The sequence below is a fragment of the Oncorhynchus masou genome, chromosome 26, assembly GCF_036934945.1.
Source record: "Oncorhynchus masou masou isolate Uvic2021 chromosome 26, UVic_Omas_1.1, whole genome shotgun sequence".
NCBI lineage: Eukaryota > Metazoa > Chordata > Actinopteri > Salmoniformes > Salmonidae > Oncorhynchus > Oncorhynchus masou.
This window is the reverse complement of record NC_088237.1, coordinates 7,424,026-7,445,727: the sequence shown is the minus strand read 5'-3', so window position 1 is coordinate 7,445,727 and position 21,702 is coordinate 7,424,026.

Below are 21,702 nucleotides of genomic sequence, written 5' to 3'. Positions count from 1 at the left end.
CAGTGAGGCACCTGTCTTCTCTCCAGGTTCTCCACCCGGAACCTGCCCCTCTGTCTGCCCTGCCGGAAGCTGAGCCAGCGGTTTTTGGGGCCGTTTTAAGTCCTAAGGAGATTTATTAAGGAGGCAACGTATCGTTTGAAACTCCCTGCTGATTACCGCATTAAACCAACTTTTCATGTGTCTCTCCTCAGGCCAGTGGCGCCTGATCCCCTCGCTGAGGCTGGACCCAGTGACGCCCCGCCTCTTCCTCTGGACATTAAGGGAGGTCTGGCGCACTCTATCCATGAAGTTCTGGATTCAAGGCGTCGGGTGGGGTGTCTCCAGTACCTCAACTTGGAGGGGTACGGCCCAGAGGAGTGGTGCTGGGTTCTTGCAGTTGACATCCAGGATGCCTCGCTGAACAGGGATTTTCACCGTCAGCGCACTGTGTCCCTGTGGTCGACCCCGAGGCGGTGTCATCCCGCTGCTGGTGCAGTGCGTTGAGCGTTACTGTCATGGATCCCCCGGTACTGCTGCTCCATCTCCGGAGGTCTGTCACCTGTCTTCTAGGCATCACTGTACTGGATTCATTACCACCATCCCCGGACTGTCTTGTGTCATTACGCACACCTGGTTCCCATTCCCTCTGTGTATATATATACGCACACACACACACACACACACACTGTTAGGGTCATAAGCAAATAGGGATATGACTAAAGATAGACAGGTATGTTATTTTTGTGGTAGCAAGAGCTTATGTATTTTTGATAATTCATTTTAAAATGTTTTGTAGTGAGAATTCATTTATTTGGGGATATGAATGCAGAGTATGTCCACATCACCATCAGACCATTTTATTGGTAAACTGCATGGTCATGTAAAAGTTGTATTTTTTTCTGATCCAATACGTAATATTGTGCGACATTTGATTTAAACCAGAGTGTTTAGAAAAACATCTATATCTTCTATGAGCCTGTGGAGGGATCCAAGTTGTGGATTTAAAAGAAAACATGAATCATCAGCGTGCAATGACACCTTTTGTTTTTATGTCCTGGATTTCTAGACCCCTTGATACTATTGTTGGATCTGAATTTAGTAGCTCACACTTCAATGGCCATAATAAATAGATACAGTTAAAGTCTGAAGTTTACACACACTTAGGTTGGAGTCATTAAAACCACCACAAATTTCCTGTTAACAAGCTACAGTTTTGGGAAGTCGGTTAGGACATCTACTTTGTGCATGACACAAGTAATGTTTTCAACAATTGTTTACAGACAGATTATTTCACTGTATCACAATTCTAGTGGGTCAGAAGTTTACATACACAAAGTTGACTGGGTCTTTAAACAACTTGGAAAATTCCAGAAAATTATGTCATGGCTTTAGAAGCTTCTGATAAATTATGTCAATTAGCCTGAGTCATTGCTTGACATCATGAGACAATCTAAAGAAAATCAGTGTAACGGCTTTCTTTAGGTGAAAGAGAGTCGGACCAAAATGCAGCGTGGCTATTGAGATTAATGTTTTAATGAAACACGAATCAATACAAAACAAGAAACGTAACGTGAAAACCCAAACAGCCTATACTGGTGCAAAGTAACACAGAGACAGGAACAAGGACAATCACCCACCCAACACTCAAAGAATATGGCTGCCTAAATATGGTTCCCAATCAGAGACAACGATAAACACCTGCCTCTGATTGAGAACCACTTCAGACAGCCATAGACTTTGCTAGCAAACACCACTAAGCCACATTCCCAATACCTATGAAAAAACCCCAAGACAAAACACACCACATACCAAAACCCATGTCACACCCTGGCCTGACCAAATAAATAAATAAAACACAAAATACTAAGACCAGGGCGTGACATTCAGCCAAGACTTCAGAAAGAAAATTGTAGACCTCCGCAAGCCTGGTTCATCCTTGGGAGCATTTTCCAAATGCCTGAAGGTACCATGTTCATCTGTACAAATAATAGTACGCAAGTATAAACACTATGGGACCACACACCAATCATACCTCTCAGGAAAGAGACGTGCTCTGTCTCCTAGAGATGAATGTATTTTGGTGCGAAAAGTGCAAATCATTCCCAGAACAACAGCAAAGGACCTTGTGAAGATGCTGGAGGAAACAGGTACAAAAGTATCTATATCCACAGTAAAACGAGTCCTATATCAACATAACTTGAAAGGCCGCTCAGCAAGGAAGAAGAAACTTCTCCAAAACCTCCATAAAAAAGCCAGTCAACAGTTTGCAACTGCACATGGGGACAAAGATCGAGAAATGTCCTCTGGTCCTATGAAACAAAAATAGAACTGTTTGGCCATAATGACCATCGTTAAGTTTGGAGGAAAAAGGGGGAATTTTGCAAGCTGAAGAACACCATCCCTACCATGAAGAACACATGTGGCAGCATCATGTTGTGGGGGTGCTTTACTGCAGGAGGGACTGGTGCACTTCACAAAATAGATGGCCGCATGAGGAATGAAAATTATGTGGATATATTGAAGCAACATCTCAAGACATCAGTCAGGAAGTTAAAGCTTGGTCTAAAATGGGTCTTCCAAATGGACAATGACCCCCAACATACTTCCAAAGTTGTGGCAAAATGACTAAAGGACAACAAAGTCAAGGTATTGGAGAGGCCATCACAAAGCCATGACCTCAATCCTATAGAACATTTGTGGGCAGAACTGAAAAAGCGTGTGCGAGCAAGGAGGCCTACAAACCTGACTTCGTTACACCAAGCTCTGTCAAGAGAAATGGGCTAAAATTCACCCAACTGATTGTGGGAAGCTTGTGGAAGGCTACCTGAAACATTTGACCCAAGTTAAACAATTTAAAGGCAATGCTACCAAATAGTAATTGAGTGTATGTGTCACGTTCGTCATAACATAGAGACCAAGGCGCAGCATGATAAGAATACATTCTTCTTTATTTACACAAAGAACACTAAACAAACAAAACAACAAAACGAACGTGAAGCTATAAGACACGAGTGCTGACAGCTAACTACACAGACAATAACCCACAAAATACCCAAGGAATATGGCTACCTAAATATGGTCGAATAACAGCTGCCTCTGATTGGGAACCAATCTAGGCATCCATAGACATAAACACCTAGATATACAACAACCCCTAGACATACAAATACCCCTAGACAATACAAAAACTACACAAACCACCCTCGTAACACCCTGACCTAACCAAAATAATACAGAAAACAAAGTTAACTAAGGTCAAGGCGTGACAGTATGTAAACTTCTGACCCATTGGGAATGTGATGAAAGAAATAAAAGCTGAAATAAATCCTTCACTCTACTATTATTCTGACACTTCACATTCTTAACCTCTTGAAACTCCCCATCCCGGATCCGGGATCGTGACTAAAGCCTCAGGCTCATTAGCATAACGCAACGTTAACGATTTCTGAAAATCGCAAATAAAATTAAAATAATGCGTTTGCTCTCAAGCTTAGCCTTTTCTTAACAACACTGTCATCTCAGATTTTCAAAATATGCTTTTGAACCATAGAAATGGACTAATTTGTGTAAGAGTATGCAAAGCTAGCATAGCATTTTGTGTAGCATGTAGCACGCAACATTTTCACAAAAGCCAGATAACCAAATAAATAAAATCATTTACCTTTGAAGAGCTTCTGATGTTTTCAATGAGGAGACTCTCAGTCACATGCCAAATGCGCAGTGTTTCCTGAAAGCGTCTGTGTGTAGGAGAAATCGTTCCGTTTTCTACATTGCGCCTGGCTACTGAAACGAACCGAAAATGCAGTCACCTACAACGTAAAACTTTTTCCGGATTAACTACATAATATCGACCGAAACATGGCAAACGTTGTTTGGAATCAGTCCTCAAGGTGTTTTTTCACATATCTCTTCAATGACATGCAGTTCGTGGAAGCTTGCTTTCCTCTCTGTATTCCTTGGAAAAATACTGGCAGGTGACTTTTGCGCACCAATTTCGGCGCAGGACACCGGGCGGACACGTGGTAAATGTGGTCTCTTATGGTCAATCTTCCAATGATCTGCCTACAAATACGTCACAATGCTGCAGACACCTTGGGGAAACGACAGAGAGGGTTGATTCATTCCTCTTGCGTTCACAGCCATATAAGGAGATCATGACTAACAGAGCCTCAAAAATCCTTGTCATTTCCTGGATGCCATCTCATCTTGGTTTTGCCTGAAGCTCACGTTAAAGGGCACGCACAGAGAAGATCTTTGTATTTCTGGACACGTCAGAGTGTTTTCTTTCGAACAGTAGCAATTATATGCATAGTCGAGCATCTTTTTGTGACAAAATATCTTGTTTAAAACGGGAACGTTTTTCATCCAAAAATGAAATTGCGCCCCTAGAGTTCCAAGAAGTTAAAATAAAGTGGTGATTCTAACTGACCTAAAACAGGGAATTTGTACTCAGATTAAATGTCAGGAATTGTGAATGCATTTGGGGCTAAGGTGTATGTAAACTTCTGACTTAAATTGTATGCCAATAGTGGACAACCTTGCTTTACTCCTCTTGACAGTTTAATACTTTCAGAATTAGCCATGATTTACTATACATAACTTTAACCCATTGCAGAACAGATTCTAAAAAATTGAAATATTCCAGTCATTTATATATAAATTCCAGTTGTACTTTATCAAAAGCCTTTTTAAAGTCAGCTATGAATACCAGGCCTGGTTTCCTAGATTTTTCATTGTTTCCAGTTCTTGTCTTATATTATCTCCATTGTATAGTCCATGTAAAAAAACTGTCTGGTTAGGATGAATAATATCTGACAATTCCATTTAATTCTATGCATTTTGCTTGAATATTTGCTTCAGTTTAAGGGGCCTCCAACTTTTTTAATGGACTGGATCTTTATGTTTACCACCTGGGTCCTTTTTCAGTAATAGTGAAATCAGACATTATTTTTGAGTATCTGATAATCTACCATTTTCATAGGAGTGGTTAAAACAATGTAAATAATGGACCTCTGAGTACATAAAAAAAGGTTTGATATACCTCACCTGGAGATTTCCCGGACTTCAAGGCTTTAATTGCATCAAGAAGTTCCTCCTCTGCGATTTGGCCTTCACATGAGTCTTTCTGTACAGCTGTTAATTTTACATTATTGCCAGAAATCTTTACAATTAACATTGTTTAAGCATAGCTCCACAAAAGTACCTTGCTTCCTCTTTCAAAATATAATTAGCTGAATCAGTCAATTGGAATACATTATTTTAGGTAGCATTGTTATGTTGAATATTAAAAAATACTTCAATGCATTTTCCCCCATATTCCGTCCAGTTTGCTTTATATTTTATGTTTGATCTTTCTTAAGTTCCTCCAATTCTTTTTACTTTATTCTAATGTATTTTCTGCCTCTATGGTACAGTTTTTATTGCTATATATCAGTCCCTCTATTTCCTTTGTTAATATGAACTCTTTCGACCTAAACTGCTTTTGTTTTATAGATGAGTATGGAATTGCATGGCATCTAAAGGCACAGTTAAGTGTCCGATAAAATAAGGGGAACTGCTGAACCTACACTATATGTACACAAGTATCTGGACACCCCTTCAAATGAGTGGATTTGGCTAGTTCAGCAACACCCGTTGCTGACAGGTGTATAAAGTCGAGCACACAGCCATGCAATCTCCATAGGAAAATATTGGCAGTAGAACGGCCTTACGGAAGAGCTAAGTGACTTTCAATATGGCACCATCCAACAAGTAAGTTTGTCAAATGTCTGCCCTGCTTGAGCTGCCCCGGTCAAATGTAAGTGTTGTTATTGTGAAGTGTAAACGTCTAGCAGCAACAACTCCTCAGTCGCGAAGTGGTAGGCTACAAAATCTCACAGAACATGACCACCGAGTGCTGAAGCACGTGGTGAGTAACAATTGTCTGTCCTCGGTTGCAACACTCACTACCGAGCTCCAAACTCCCTCTGGAAGCCAAATCAGTACAATAACTGTTTGTTAGGAGTTTCCATGGCCCAGCAGCCACACACAAGCCTAAGATCATCATGCACATGCCAAGTTTCGTCTGGAGTGGAATAAAGCTTGCTTCCATTGGACTTGAGCAGTGGAAAAATTCTCTAGAGTGATGAATCACCCTTCACCATCTGGCAGTCTGACAGACTAATCTGGGTTTGGCGGATAGCAGGAGGGGCTACCAGTCCCAACGCATATACAAACTGTAAAGTTTGGTGGAGGAGGAATAATGGTCTCAGGTCCCTTAGTTCCAGTGAATTGAAGTCTTAATGCTACAGCACACAATGACATTCTGGACGATTCTGTGCTTCCAACTTTCTGCCAGTTTGGGTAAGGCCCTATCCTGTTTCAGCATGACAATGCCCCTGCTCACAAAGCGAGGTCCATATAGAAATGGTTTGTCAAGATCGGTGTGGAAGAACTTGACAATGCCTGCACAGAGCCCGAATTGGAACACAGATGGCGAACCAGGCCTAATCGCCCAACATCAGTGCCCGACCTCACTAATGCTCTTGTGGCTGAATGGAAACAAGTCCCCGCAGCAATGTTCCTACATCTAGTGGAAAGCCTTCCCAGAATAGTGGAGGGTGTTATAGCTGAAAAGGGGAGACCAACTCCATATTAATGCCTATGATTTTTGTGACGAGATGTTTGATGAGCAGGTGTCCACATGCTTTGGTCATGTAGTGTATGTTCAATGTCATATTTGTTATTGTTACCCATTTACCAATCACTGCCCATCATTATGAGGCTATTGAAAAGCTCGCTGGTCTTTGTAGTTGAATCTATGATTGAAATTCAATACTTGACTGTATGGGGGACAAAGGTAGGGGTAGTCGTTCTAAAATCACGTCATCCCCAATTATTTCACACAGAGTGAGTCCATATAACGTATTATGTGATTTGATACGCCAAATTATACTTCTGAACTAATTTAGACTTGCCTAAACAGAGGTGGTGAATACTTATGCAAGGACTATATTTTAGTTAGTAAAGGTACTGTATATTAATGTGTAAAAATGTGTGGAATGTTGTTTTCACTTTGACATTGAGTATTTTTGTGTAGATAAATGACAAAAAAAAATGACAATTAAATCTATTTCAATCCCACTTTATAATGCAACAGACATTTTAAAAGTTCAAGATGGTGTAGCTGTACTATAGGCAGCGTACCCAATCTCTGCGATATAGCTATCTCTATGGTACACTCACACCAAGGCCAAGCATTCAAAGCATTTTGCAGAGAACTGACTACATGCAGTCCATCGTGATGAGCTGTTTTCTAAGCTGGCTATGTATTCATGCAGGACAGACTCTCCATTGCGTTCATCCTAAACCTACAGAATAATTGCACCGCTCTGTTTTTGTAAAGCCACTGGGCTTTGTCCCCTTTTCATTTTTCTTTCTCACCATAACAGAAAGAAACCTAGCATTTAGTCGTGGCAATATGTTTAGCTGTAGACCTTGGGGCTGGTAGTGATGGCTCTCTCTGTATGATCCATTAGGAGTGACAGATGGAAGGAGGCTTCAAATGAAAGGCTTGAAAGCTGCGTCTCTAGAGTCACAGCACATCTCTAGATCCACTTTAAAAAGGATTTCTCAAGGTCCCCCTGACCTTCCACTCCATTTCAAGTGGCAAGACTGTTTAGGGAGAGGAGTATGAGCACTATGACCATTGAGGGGGTGTGGCGGCCAAGTGAAATAAAAACAATCAAAATTATAATAAACAAAAACCTACAATATACTGTACATATTAACAACTGCAACAGTGTTGTTGGGGTGGGGACAGAGTAAAAGTATGTTGGGAGAAATGTCCATAGGGGGAGCAGCATGTAATGTAAGTGACCATTGATGAGGTGTGGAGGGAAAATGTCCATATGGGGAGTAGAGGGGGAGGGTGGATTATGTAGCTGACTAGTGGTGGCTAGTCAGCAGCCTGATGGTCTGAGTCAAGAAACTATTGGCCAGCCTTCCAGGTTTTGCCACAACGCTCCTGTTAATCCCGTGTCTGAGGGATTGAAGTAGGGAGAACAGGGCATGGCTTGGGTGGCTGGGGTCCCTGATGATCTTTTTGGATGTTCTGCGACACCTGGTGTTGTTGGTGTCCCTGTAGGGCAGTTAGTGTTCACCCAATGGTGCGTTCGGCTGCACTTACCATCCTCTGAACCGCCTTGAGGTCTGCGGTGATGGAGTTGCCGTGCCAGGCTGTGCTGCAGTCCAGTTTGGCTCATTTGGTAGAGCATGGTGCTTGCCCCGCCAGAGTTGTGGGTTTGATTCCAACGGGGGACCAGTACAAATATGTACGCACTCACTACTGTAAATTCCTCTGGAAAAGAGTGTCTGCTAAAATGTAAATGCATCCCGACAGTAGGCTCTCGATGGTGCTCCTGTAGAACACTCTGAGGGCTCTCAGGGACAGGCCAAATTTCTTCAGCATCCTGAGATTGAAGAGTCGCGGTCGTGCCTTCTTCACCACCTTTTTTTTCTACATTTTTTTATTGAATTTTCGAAACATACAATATACTTGCAGTGAAGCCGCTCAACAACTACAGTTGAAGTCGGAAGTATACATACACCTTAGCCAACTACATTTAAACTCAGTTTTTTACAATTCCTGACATTCAATCCTAGTAAAAATTCCCTGTTTTAGGTCAGTGAGGTTCACCACTATTTTAAGAATGTGAAATGTCAGAATATTAGCAGAGAAAATGATTTATTTAAACTTTTCTTTCTTTCATCAGATTCCCAGTGGGTCAGAAGTTTACATACACTCAATTAGTATTTGCATTGCCTTTAAATTGTTTAACTTGGGGTCAAACTTTTCGGGTAGCCTTCCACAAGCTTCCCACAATCAGTTGGGTGAATTTTGGCCAATTCCTCCTGACAGAGCTGGTGTAACGGAGTCAGGTTTGTAGGTCTCCTTGCTCGCGCACACTTTTTGAGTTCTGCCCACAAATTTTCTATAGGATTGAGTTCAGGGCTTTGTGATGGCCACTCCAATACCTTGACTTTGTTGTCCTTGAGCCATTTTGCTACAACTTTGGAAGTATGCCTGGGGTCATTGTCCATTGGAAGACTAATTTGCGACCAAGCTTTAACTTCCTGACTGATGTCTTGAGATGTTGCTTCAATATATCCACATCGTGCTCTTTCCTTCAATGCCATCTATTTAGTGAAGTGCACCAGTCCTTCCTGTAGCAAAGCACCCCCCGAACATGATGCTGCCACTTCTGTGCTTCACGGTTGGGATGGTGTTCTTCGGCTTGCAAGCCTCCCTGTTTTTCCTCCAAACATAACAATGGTCATTATGGCCAAACCGTTCTATGTTTATTTCATCAGACCAGAGGACATTTCTCCAAAAATTACAATCTTTGTCCCCATGTGCAGTTCAAACCGTAGTCTGGCTTTTTTATGGCGGTTTTGGAGCAGTGGCTTTTTCCTTGCTGAGCGTCCTTTCAGGCTATGTCGATATAGGATTTGTTTTACTGTGGATATAGATACTTTTGTACCTGTTTCCTCCAGTGTCTTCACAAGGTCCTTTGCTGTTGTTCTGGGATTTATTTGTACTTCTCGCACCAAATTACGTTCATCTCTAAGAGACAGAACGTGTCTCCTTCCTCAGTGGTATGACTGCTGTGTGGTCCCATAGTGTTTATACTTGCATACTATTGTTTGTACTATTGTTGGTACATTCAGGCGTTTGGAAATTGCTCCCAAAGATGAACCAGGCTTGTGGAGATCTACAATTTATTTTCTGAGGTCTTGGCTGATTTCTTTTGATTTTCCCATGAGGTCAAGCAGAGGCACTGAGTTTGAAGGTAGGCCTTGAAACACATCCACGTGTACACCTCCAATTGACACAAATTATATCAAATTAGCCAATCAGAACAGCATCCTCACATATGTAATACTTTTTTTTCCAGGTGGGTGAGGGCAGTGTGAAGTGCAATGGTGATTGCGTCGTCCATGGATCTGTCAGGGTGGTAGGCAAATTGGAGAGGGTCGGGTGTGTCGGGGAATGAGGAGGTGATATGGTCTTTAACTAGCCTCTTGAAGCACTTCATGATGACAAAACTGAGTGCTACTGGTTGGTAGTCATTCAGTTCAGTTACTTTCCCTTTCTTAGGCACATGGATGATAGTGGACCTTTTGAAGCAGGTCGATATAGTGGCTTGAGCTCGAGAGATTGAAAATGTCAGAGAACAACAACCAGCTGGTCTGCAAATGCCTTGAAGGCACGGCGAGGGATGCCGTCTGGGCTGGCAGCCATGTGAGGGTTAACATGTTTGAATGATTTACATACACCCTCATTTGAGACAGAACGTGTAGCCCACTCTCATCGGGGGCTCTCCTCAGCAGCTCAGGGTCATTTTGCTCGATTTGTAAGAAAAAGGTGTTTAGCTCCTCCGGGAGGCTGGCGTTGGTGACTGCAATGTGGCTGGCTTTCTTTTTGTAATCTGCGATTGTTAGGAGCTCCTGCCACTTACTGTACGCCTTATGTCCGACCCGCTGAATTGTCCCTATACTTGTGTTTCACCATCTTGATCGATCTGCGTAGGTCGTATTTGTACTGTTTAACCAAGCTGTTGTCCCTGGTCAGCTTGCCCTGTTCATAGGCAGCATCTCTCTCTTTCAGTTTTCCTACAAGGCTGCTTTTTGATGAGGGAGTGTTTTAAAAAGACAGTGTTGGTATCACGTCATCTATGCATTGTTTTATTAATTCCGGTGACTGAGTCAGCATATTCATTGATGTTATCTCCAGAGGTGACCCGGAACACATTCCAGTCCACGTGATCTTGGAGCGAGAATTCTGATTGGTCGGACCAACACTGTACAGACCTGACCAACGGATCTTCCCTCTTGAGTTTTTGTTTGTGGGTGGGGAGAAACAAGATGGAGTCATGTTCAGATTTTTCGAAAGGAGGACAGGAGAAGGCCTTATACCTGTGTCGAAAAGGATTGTAGCAGTTGTCAAGAAAAGTGAACTGGAAGAGTATCATGGAACGCTTGATACACCCCTGTGTTGCCTAGGGTCTGGTTTTCGAGACTAGTCTACATGTCTGTTTTCACCCTTGCACCCCTACCCCATCCCTTTCTCTCGCTCTCTACGCAATAGAGTTGAACAATGTGGTGGAAAAGTTCAAATCTGAGGAGAATTAACAACTTTACAAATGTAAGATTAAAAAACAAAGTGTGAGTTTATCCAAAAGCCAAGGTGAGGGGGTGCAAAGGGATCTACTCTAATATCACGTCCAAACATTGATCAGCAAGAGTACCCTAAAAAGCATCTGGCTCTATGTTGATTCTGTTGATAACCTCTCTGGGTTGGTAGGGGAGAGACGGGTTTGTTGAGCCATTTTTTACATTCAGCATCACTACATCATGGGACATATTGTATTCTTTCAAACAAAGATATCTACATTTATTTCAGGATGTTGTGTATCCCTGGAAATAATCAGGATTCATGTAAACATAACAGTTTTGAAAACACTGCTTGTCTCTTGACACACCTTACCCAGGGTATTGAGCATAATTGTAAAGGCTTCTAGGAGTAGAAGGTGGAGGAGTCAGGCACAGAGAGCAGGGTTAGTTCAAACGTGGATCTTTATTCCAGGAACAGAGTAACGGAGCCAGGACCGGCTGGTAGCCCAACACGCATTGGAATGGCGACATGTTCGTGGAGGAGTGACGACATGTTCGTGGAGGAGTGACGACATGTTCGTGGAGGAGTGACGACATGTTCGTGGAGGAGTGACGACATGTTCGTGGAGGAGTGACGACATGTTCGTGGAGTAGTGACGACATGTTCGTGGATGAGTGATGGAGTGAGTTCTGGGCCAACTCCGCCCATGGGACGTACCACGGCCATTCTCCTGGCAATACGACAGCAGAAACCTACCCACTTCCTGCTTCACTCTCTCCACCTGCCCATTGCTCTAGGGGTGATAACCAGAGGTCAGACTGACCGAGACCCCCAGACGTTCCATAAACACCCTCCAAACTCGGGACGTGAACTGGGGACCTCGATCAGATACGATGACCTGGATAAATGGAGCCTCCGCAGTCTGTAGGGCCGTAGGGAGACCAGGCAATGGGAGGAGATGGCAGGACAGATCCACAACGACCAGAATGGTAGCGTTCCCCTGAGACGGGGTAAGATCGGTAAGGAAGTCCACCGACAGATGAGACCAGGGCCGTTGTGGAACAGGGAGGGGCTGTAGCTTCCCTCTAGGCAGGTGCCTAGTAGCCTTACCCTGGGCGCACACCAAACAGGAGGAGACATAGAGCCTCACGTCCTTAGCTAAGGTGGGCCACCAGTATTTCCTCCTAAGACCCCGCACTGTCCTCGCAATCCCCGGATGACCTGAAGAGGGTAGTGTGTGAGCCCACCGAATCAATTGATCATGGACACCAAGCGGCACGTACCTGAGACCGGTAGGACACTATGAAGGCGCAGGTTCCAACCGCAACGCCCACTCGATGTCCACGTCCACCTCCCATACCACCGGTGCCACCAGCCTAGAAGCTGGAAGGATGGGAGTAGGATCGATGGACCGGTCCTCATTGTCATAGAGACGGGACAGCGCGTCAGGCTTAGTGTTGAACCTGGTCTATAAGAGATTGTGAATCTGAAATGGGTAAAGAACATGGCCCACCTAGCCTGACGAGGATTCAGTCTCCTCGCCGCCCGGATATACTGCGGTGGTTAGTCCAGATGAGGAAAGGGTGCTTAGCCCCATCAAGCCAGTGTCTCCACACCTTCAGGGCTTTTACCACAGCTAACAACTCCCGGTCCCCCACATCATAGTTCCGGTGGCGCGCTTCAGTGGCGTGCCCGAGCGCTGTGATAGCACGGCTCCATCCGCCAGTCCACCTCCACTATGAACGCTAAAGAGGGGTCCGGATGCTCCAACACGGGTGCGTCAGTCAACAGCACCTTCAATCGGTTGAAAGCTCCGTCCGCCTCAGCTGACCACCGTAAACGCACCGTGCCCCCTTCAGCAGTGAGGTAAAAGGAGCTGCCACTTGGCCGAAACCCCTAAATAAACCTCCGGTAGTAATTGGCAAACCCTAAAAACTGCTTTACCTCCTTAACCGTGGTCGGAGTCGGCCAATTACTCACGGCGTTAAAACCTCTTAGAGATCGGGCTACTTTTTTCAACATTCTGTTAAAAATCGCGCAACATTTCAACGTCCTGCTACTCATGCCAGGAATGTAGTATATGCATATGATTAGTATGTGTGCATAGAAAACACTCATGTTCAATGGTGTCTGTGACTATAACAGAACGAGTTCCGTGGTAAAAATCGCAAGGAAACCTGATCACAAAATTGACAGAAAAAATCAATCCGCCAGTCTATGTATTGTCTATTGGAAGGAAAAATACTTAAGGATGAGATTACAGTTCCTACAGCTTCCACACGATGTCGCCAGTGTTGTGATTTCGATTCAACTAAATCATTGGTCATCTGAGTAATAGCCACATCCGGTTGTCAGGTCCACAGCTGTGAAAAATGGAACCGGAAAAGTTGGCGACGTTTTTCAAACTTGTGCCTATTGAATACAGATCGTTTATTAACGTTTACTAACACCTAAAGTTGGATTACCAAAGTAGTTTGAAGTGTTTTGTCAAAGTTTATAGGCAACTTTTTTAATTTAAAAAAATAACGTTGCGTTTAAAAATGGTGTTTTTCCTGGATCTGATAGTCTTCATAAATGGACATTTTTGGTATACAAGGACCGATTTAATCGAAAAAAAGACCCAATTGTGATGTTTATGGGACATATAGGAGTGCCAACAAAGAAGCTCGTCAACGGTAATGAATGTTTTATATATTTTTTTCTAATTCCTTTGTTTTACGTCTCCTTCTGGTATTTCGGGGTGTTGCATGCTATCAGATAATAGCTTCTCATGCTTTCGCCGAAAAGCATTTTACAAATCTGACTCGTTGGCTAGATTCACAACGAGTGTAGCTTGACGCAAGCGTGTCGGGTGGGCCAGAGAGGTTAACGGGGTCACACTCCATCACATCCCCCAAGGTAGAAATGCAATAACCCAGGAAAGAAACGGCTCATTTGGAGAACACACATTTCTCAGCCTTGACATATAGGTCATGCTCCAGCAGTCGCCCAAGTACCTTGCACACCAGGGATACATGCGTGGTGCGTGTGGTGGAATAGATAAAGATGTCATCAATGTACACCACCACACCCTGCCAGTGCAGGTCCCTGAGAATCTCATCTACAAAGGATTGAAAGACGGCTGGAGCATTCTTTAACCCATACGGCAATGACAAGGTACTCATAGTGGCCCGATGTGGTACTAAACGCCGTTTTCCACTTGTCTCCATCCCGAATACGCACCAGATTATACGCCCTCCTGAGGTCCAGTTTTGTAAAAAAAAAGGTGCTCCGTGGAATGATTCCACCGCCATAGTGATGAGAGGTAGCGGATAACTAAACCCCACTGTGATCGAATTTAGACCTCGATAATCAATGCACGGACGCAGTCCTCCCTCTTTTTTCACAAAAAAGAAACTCGATGAGACGGGTGACATGGAGGGCCGAATGTACCCCTGTCTCAGAGATTCCGTGACAGGAGTAGTGGGTGGAGGAGTCAGGTGCAGAGAGCAGGGTTAGTTCAAACGTGGATCTTTATTCCAGGAACAGCGTAACGGTTACGCCAAACACAAGGGCGCATAAATACCAAGTGCAACATACAGGACGAAACTGTCTGGAAAAAAGGAATCCTCAATAATCCACACACCATGAACAGAAAAACAAGCACGCACAAAAGCAGGCGGGCCTACCGGGTTTAAATAGCCCAAAACAAAACCCAAACAAGAAACAGGTGAAACTAATCAGACAAAACTAACTGAAACAGAAAAGGGGATCGGTGGCAGCTAGTAGGCCGGCGACGACGACTGCCGAGCGCCGCCCGAACAAGAAGAGGCACCATCTTCTGTACTGAATGAAATATTACAGATACCTTTTAAAAACCATGTCTACTTATATTTCCAAAAGACAATCGCAATCACTTTATATTTTTAATATTTTAAGCATAATTTAAACACAGGATTAACAACTAACAAACACTTTGTTCTTTAAAACACTTAACCCATAAGAAGCCCTGTCTAAGCCAGGGGAGGGGGTTATACTAAGCTATATGGAATTGTTTTAAGGTCATACCAAGGATCATTTAGCTATTTGATTTTGAACTTTAAGACCCCTTGAAGCGTCCCAAAAATATTCCCCCAAAATATTTGGGGCGTTTTTGCTATTAGCCCATACGAATGCGTTGAATAATAGATTGTCCCCTTAAAATTAAGTTTGATCCGTAGAGTCTGTCTAATATGTGAGAGATATAAGAAAGATCAAGAAACATTTAAAAACATTTTTTTTTACATGTACTATATTTAACCCCTTATTTTTTGGCACTAAACAGTCTAAGCCCTCTCTAGGCCGGGGGAGGTTCTACTAAGCTGTATGGAATTGTTTTAAGAAGGTCATACCAATTATCACGTTTCTCTTTGACTTTGAAGTATAAAAAAGCACACAAAAAGAGCTCTGTTGTCATTCACCACATATGAGGAAGTGGATAGAGACGCATCCCAAAAAAACAAAAAAAGATCTCTAGTTTAAACTGACAGATTTCCTCGGGGGTTCAGACATTGGCCTTAGGTGGGTTAACAATGGTCAGAACCTGGTGTTACCAAATATCACAGCAATAGTTGTAGTAGGATGGCCCTTATCGGAGAAGATCAGCACCATCATAGATATGCCCATCCCCCAGAACGTGGCTGAAGTCAGGACTTTCTTAGGCATGGCCAAATATGTGGGTAAGCTCCTCCCACAGATTTCAGATACCACCAAGAGACTTACTAGCTAAAGAGAATGACTGGTAATGGGGTCACATGCAACAGGTGGCGACTGACAAAATCAAAGGAGTGCTGGCCTAATACCGTCCCCCTGCTAAGACAAAGATGCATCATCTTTTGGGATAGGTACGGTCCTCACACAAATGCAGGACAACATGGAGTGGTATCCAATAGCATACATCACACAAAGCTATACACAAGTGGAGAGGGAGGCATTGGCTATCACATGGGCATGTGAAAGGCTCAGCCAATACCTTACTCTCCTGCAGTTTACATTAGACTGACCACAAACCACTGTTGGCTCTGTTATGTACAAAAGCGCTGATCGACTTGCCTCCCAGAGTTCTGCGCTTCCTGCCTAAGGTTGCTGAGGTTAACCTACAAGATGGTGTATGTGCCAAGGAAGGCACTGATCACAGCAGACGCACTCTCCAGGGCCCCAATTAAACGTTCATTAACAGAGGAGGAGCAATGTCTAGCGTGTGAGGTACAGGTGTCCATTGATGCATTAAGAGACAGCCTACCTGCATCTCAGAGCACACTGCAGCAGATTGCAAAGGACCAACCTCCAACAGGAGGAACTGCCTCAGCTGCTGTAGCCCTATTGGGTGCACCAAAGTGACTTCCAGAGTGCATGAGGGACACATGCGAATAACCAAATGCAGACTGAAGGCTCAACAGTCAGTGTGGTGGCTTGGTCTGAGTACTCAGATTGCCAAGCTGGCGGCGTGTGCAAAATGTCAATATTGTCATCCTGAACCAATGATGGCAACAGAGCTGCCAAAACAGCCATTGCAAAAGGTTGGGGCAGATATGTTCTATTGGAAAAATGACACTTTTCTGCTAGTGGTAGATTACTATTCAAGATGCGTTGAAAAAACAAAGACACCCATAACCACATCAGCTGGTGTTATCAATGGATTAAATTCATTTTTTTCCCAGGCAAGGGGTCGCTGAGGTCCTGGTTACAGATAACACTCCCCAGTTCTCCGCAAGCTCCTTTTCTGCTTTTGCCACAGACTTCACACATGTGACCAGTAGCCCGTACCATGCACAGAGCAATGGTCAGGCAGAGAGAGCTGTGAAAACAGTCAAGGGGATGCTGAAAAATAACAAGGATCCATACAGGTCTCTGTTAGCTTACAGAGTTACACCACTGCATCATGGGCTGTCGCCTGCCAAGCTCCTGATGGCTAGGAGGCTGCGCTTCCCATTGCCTGTCTCGCCAGCTCAGCTCAATCCCTGATGGCCTAACAGGAAGGCCTTCGCTGAGAGGGACAAATGGCTGAAACAAACTGGAGACTTCAAACTGAGACAACCGTGCTACGGAGAGGCCTGAGCTGACAGGTGATCAACGTGTGTGAATTACAAAGTCAAAAGACACCTTCAATAACCTTCAATAGTGCTGAGAAAAGCGGATGCTCCAAGCTCCTATGTGGTGGACACAGGCTCCGAGGAGGTACGGAGGAACAGAACACACCTCAGAGCTCTTCCAGATCTACCAGCCACACAGACTGAAGAGGCCACAGAAAAAGCACAAAAAGAGGGGGAAGGAGAATGATCACAGAGCCACAAACTCACCCAAAAAGGGTTGTGAAGTCAAGTGTGGCTGAAAGACTGTGTTACGTGAATAGAATAAATACTGTTGGGGACCCAGCAAAAAGGAACTGTACCTACGTTAATGCATAGGAGTTCAGACTGTGTGTAATTTAATGCTTTCAAACTGTTTCAGGATGTGAAGTAGCGTGTTAACGAGAATAATACTATTTTCCAAATTGCATTTAAGTTGTGCTTCAGTGGTTATGAATGTTGAATTATTGTTCATTGGAGAGGGGAAGATGTAGTAGGATGGCCCTTGTGGGTATCTGTACCTACGTATGACATGCGCAGACTAGGCTAGTGAACATGCTGAAGCTAGAACCTCATTGTTGTGCCTCCTTATTTTAGATGATACTACAGTAATGATTTGCATTACGCCTGGGAAGAAAACACTTCAATTTGCTCAACTTGCCAATGGTTAGCGCACAAAGCTACAAGGATGCACTTTCATGCTCACATTGCAGCTTATAGACATCAATGGATGTACATGTATAGATGTGTTTTAAAATGATCTATTTGGTTGTAGATACACGAATCAAGAGGCCTTTGACACAATAAATTAATTTGAATATGTGAAAATCCGTTATTCGGACCTAACTTTTTCCATGTGGTTTCTTCCTTCACAGACTCCATGGCCGTGTCCAAGTACCCTTACTAGCGGACTACTGCATACTATGTACTCATCATCACATACTAATAAGCAAGTACTGTTTAGTAAAAGGTATGTAGTATGCCACAGCCACAATGCAGTAGCGGCTCCTGTCTGGCTGAGTAGTTGGTCGGGGCCGAGTGCGGGTGGATTTTTCCAAATTCAACAAGATACGCATTACATTACCAGCCTAATGATAGCTCATTTCTATTTCAATGAATTTCTCTAAACACTAAATAGAATAGGAATGAGAGTTATAGAACTTTAAGGACAGATTCAACCACCAAGACCAGGAAGGTTTTCCAAAGCCTCCCTGTTTTCACTGAAAAAAAGAAGACATTGAATATCCCTTTAAGCATGGTGACGTTTTTAATTACACTGGCTGGTGTTTCAATACACCCACTCACTTCAAAGATACATCCTGTAAAATGGCACCAGAATTAATGGCAGTTTTACGGGCGTCTAACCAAATGTGCCATTATGTGTTTTTTCTTGCCTACTATGGCCTATTTATTGCCTACCTCCTCACGCCATTTGCACACACTGTATATAGACTCTATATTTCTATTGTGTTATTGACTGTACGCTTGTTTATTCCATGTGTAACTCTGTGTTGTTGTTTGTGTCGCACTGCTTTGTATTATCTTGGCCAGGTCGCAGTTGTAAATGAGAACTTGTTCTCAACTAGCCTACCTGGTTAAATAAAGGTGAGAAAAAAAAACAACCTTAGTTCAAACGTTTCAGGTAGCCTTCCACAAGCTTGGGTGAATTTGGGTCTATTCTTCCTGACAGAGCTGCTGTAACTGAGTCAGGTTTGTAGGTCTCCTTGCTCGCACAAGCTTTTTCAGTTCTGCCCACAATTTTTCTGTGGGATTGAGGTCAAGGCTTTGTAATGGCCACTCGAATACCTTGACTTTGTTGTCCTTAAGCCATTTTGCCACAACTTTGGAAGTATGCTTGGTGTCCTTGTCCATTTGGAAGATCCATTTGCGACCAAATTTTAACTTCCTGACTGATGTCTTGAGATGTTGCTTCAATATATCCACTTCCTTTTCCTCCTCGTGATGCCACCTATTTTGTGCACCAGTCCCTCCTGCAGCAACGCACCCCCACAACATGATGCTGCCACCCCCACAACATGATGCTGCCACCCCCGTGCTTCACGGTTGGGATGGTGTTCTTTGGCTTGCAAAATTCCCCCTTTTCCTCCAAACATAACAATGGTCATTATGGCCAAATAGTTCTATTTTTGTTTCATCAGACCAGAGGACATTTCGACAAAAAGTATGATCTTTGTCCCCATTTGCAGTTGCAAACTGTAGTCTGTTTTTTTATGGCAGTTTTGGAGCAGTGGCTTCGTCTTTGCTGAGCGGCCTTTCAGGTTATGTCGATATAGGACTCGTTTTACTGTGGATATGGATACTTTTGTGCCCGTTTCCTCCAGCAGCTTCACAAGGTCCTTTGCTGTTGTTCAATGATTGATTTGCACTTTCGCACCAAATTACGTTCATCTCTAGGAGACAGAATGCTTCCCCTTCCTGAAAGGTATGACGGCTGCGTGGTCCCATGGTGTTTATACTTGCGTACTATTGTTTGTACAGATGAACGTGCTACCTTCAGTCATTTGCTCCTAAGGATGAACCAGACTTGTGGAGGTCTACAATTTTCTTGCTGAGGTCTTGGCTAATATCGTTTGATTTTCCATGATGTCAAGTAAAGAGGCACTGAGTTAGAAGGTAGGCCTTGAAATACATCCACATTTACACCTCCAATTGTCTGCAATTATGTCAATTAACCTATCAGAAGCTTCTATAGCCATTACATAATTTTCTGGAATTTTCCAAGCTGTTTAATGGCACAGTCAATTTAGTATATGTAAACTTCTGACCCACTGGGATTGTGATAGTGAATTATAAGTGAAATAATCTGTCTGTAAACAATTGTTGGAAAAATGACATGTGTTATGCACAAAGTAGATGTCCTAACTGATTTGACAAAACTATAACTTGTTATCAAGACATTTGTGGAGTGGTTGAAAAACTAGTTTTAATGACTCCAACCTAAGTGTATGTAAACTTCTGACTTTAACTGTACATTTAAATTGTTAGGGGACTACTACCACATGTCACTTAAATGGGTACAGAACTCTCACCATTGGGTGCAACATATAGAGACGAGATTGGCTCATTAACATATTTGAAAGCCTATCATTTTCTCCTTCTCCTCCCACAATATTGATCCATAATGCACAATAATCTATGGTATGCTGACCTAAATATCTAGCAAAACAGAGCTTTTGTTGAATTGTATTGATAATAAAAGATATAATTAAATAGTGAATGTTTTAATTAAATTGTGAATATTTTTTTTGTAAATTACAGCACACCAACAAATAATTGGTATTTTATGTCACTTTCAATTCAGGCCTTAACATAGGCTTCTAAACTGACAGTGCTAAAACAAAAAGATCAACATGAGATCAACCATTAAAGGTTCGTGACTTGCTGCCACTGATCTTTCAGCTAAATTGTAATTGTTAGGGAACCATTACCACATATTACTTAAACTGGTACAGCATTCTCATTCACAGGTGTAATACAAATAGCCTCTTACAATATGCCTGAAAATATGTTAATGCATGAGAAATAATACCACGCACCCACTAGTGTTGAAAAGGTTTCTGGTGCTCCAAATATGTGGTATGGAAGTGTATTCTGAATTACAGTAAATTACTGGTAGCAATTGATCAGTAAGATAATGTCATTTTAGGACAAGTTTTGTGGAATTCCTAAAACAGAGCATGTTACCTTTTTTAAGGGGTACAGCATTTTAACTCATGGGTGCAACAAATATACAGTAGCCTCTCACAAGGACAAGCCTTTAAAACATTTTAATGAGCCAGAGACACTTTCCCACCCACAACATTGTTCCACAATGCACCATATTTAATACTGTAAGACAGATTTAAGGTATTTAACTGTGCATTCTACAGTGTTTTACTAAATTCAGTTATACAGTATCATACTGTTGATTAATACCGTAAGCCACAGATGAAATTACAAAAATGGCCAACAGTGTAGTTAAGGAAAATGTACAGTATATGTAGTTATGTACGCACGTATGTGTGTTACATTCCCCATCAAGTAAACCGGAAGTGTAGCTCAAACAGAAATGGGAACTAACAAAGACTTACAGACCAACAACCAAAATGAAATAGGTTGGGTTTTAGGAGGGGCTCTGAAAGAAACTCATGGGGGTGTCCACTGTAAGTTGACTAGCAACAACTGGGACCTAAAAGACACCCACCATGAGCGCCCACTAAATCTGCCCAAGAAGAGGCAAACAAAATGAAAACCTACACCAAACTTAAAGACAGGAAGCAAACCAAAAAGGTAGAGCAAAACATCAGATAAAGAATTGTTAGTCTAGAAAAAATAGGGATAGCCAACAACATCGCTCAAGACAACTGGAGCAATGGGCCAGCCACTCTTAAATAGCACCTGGGCTAGCACAGGAAAAACAACTTCCCACTAATGAGATGGCAAACAGCACAGGTGTAACACATACTGATTAACGAGGTGACG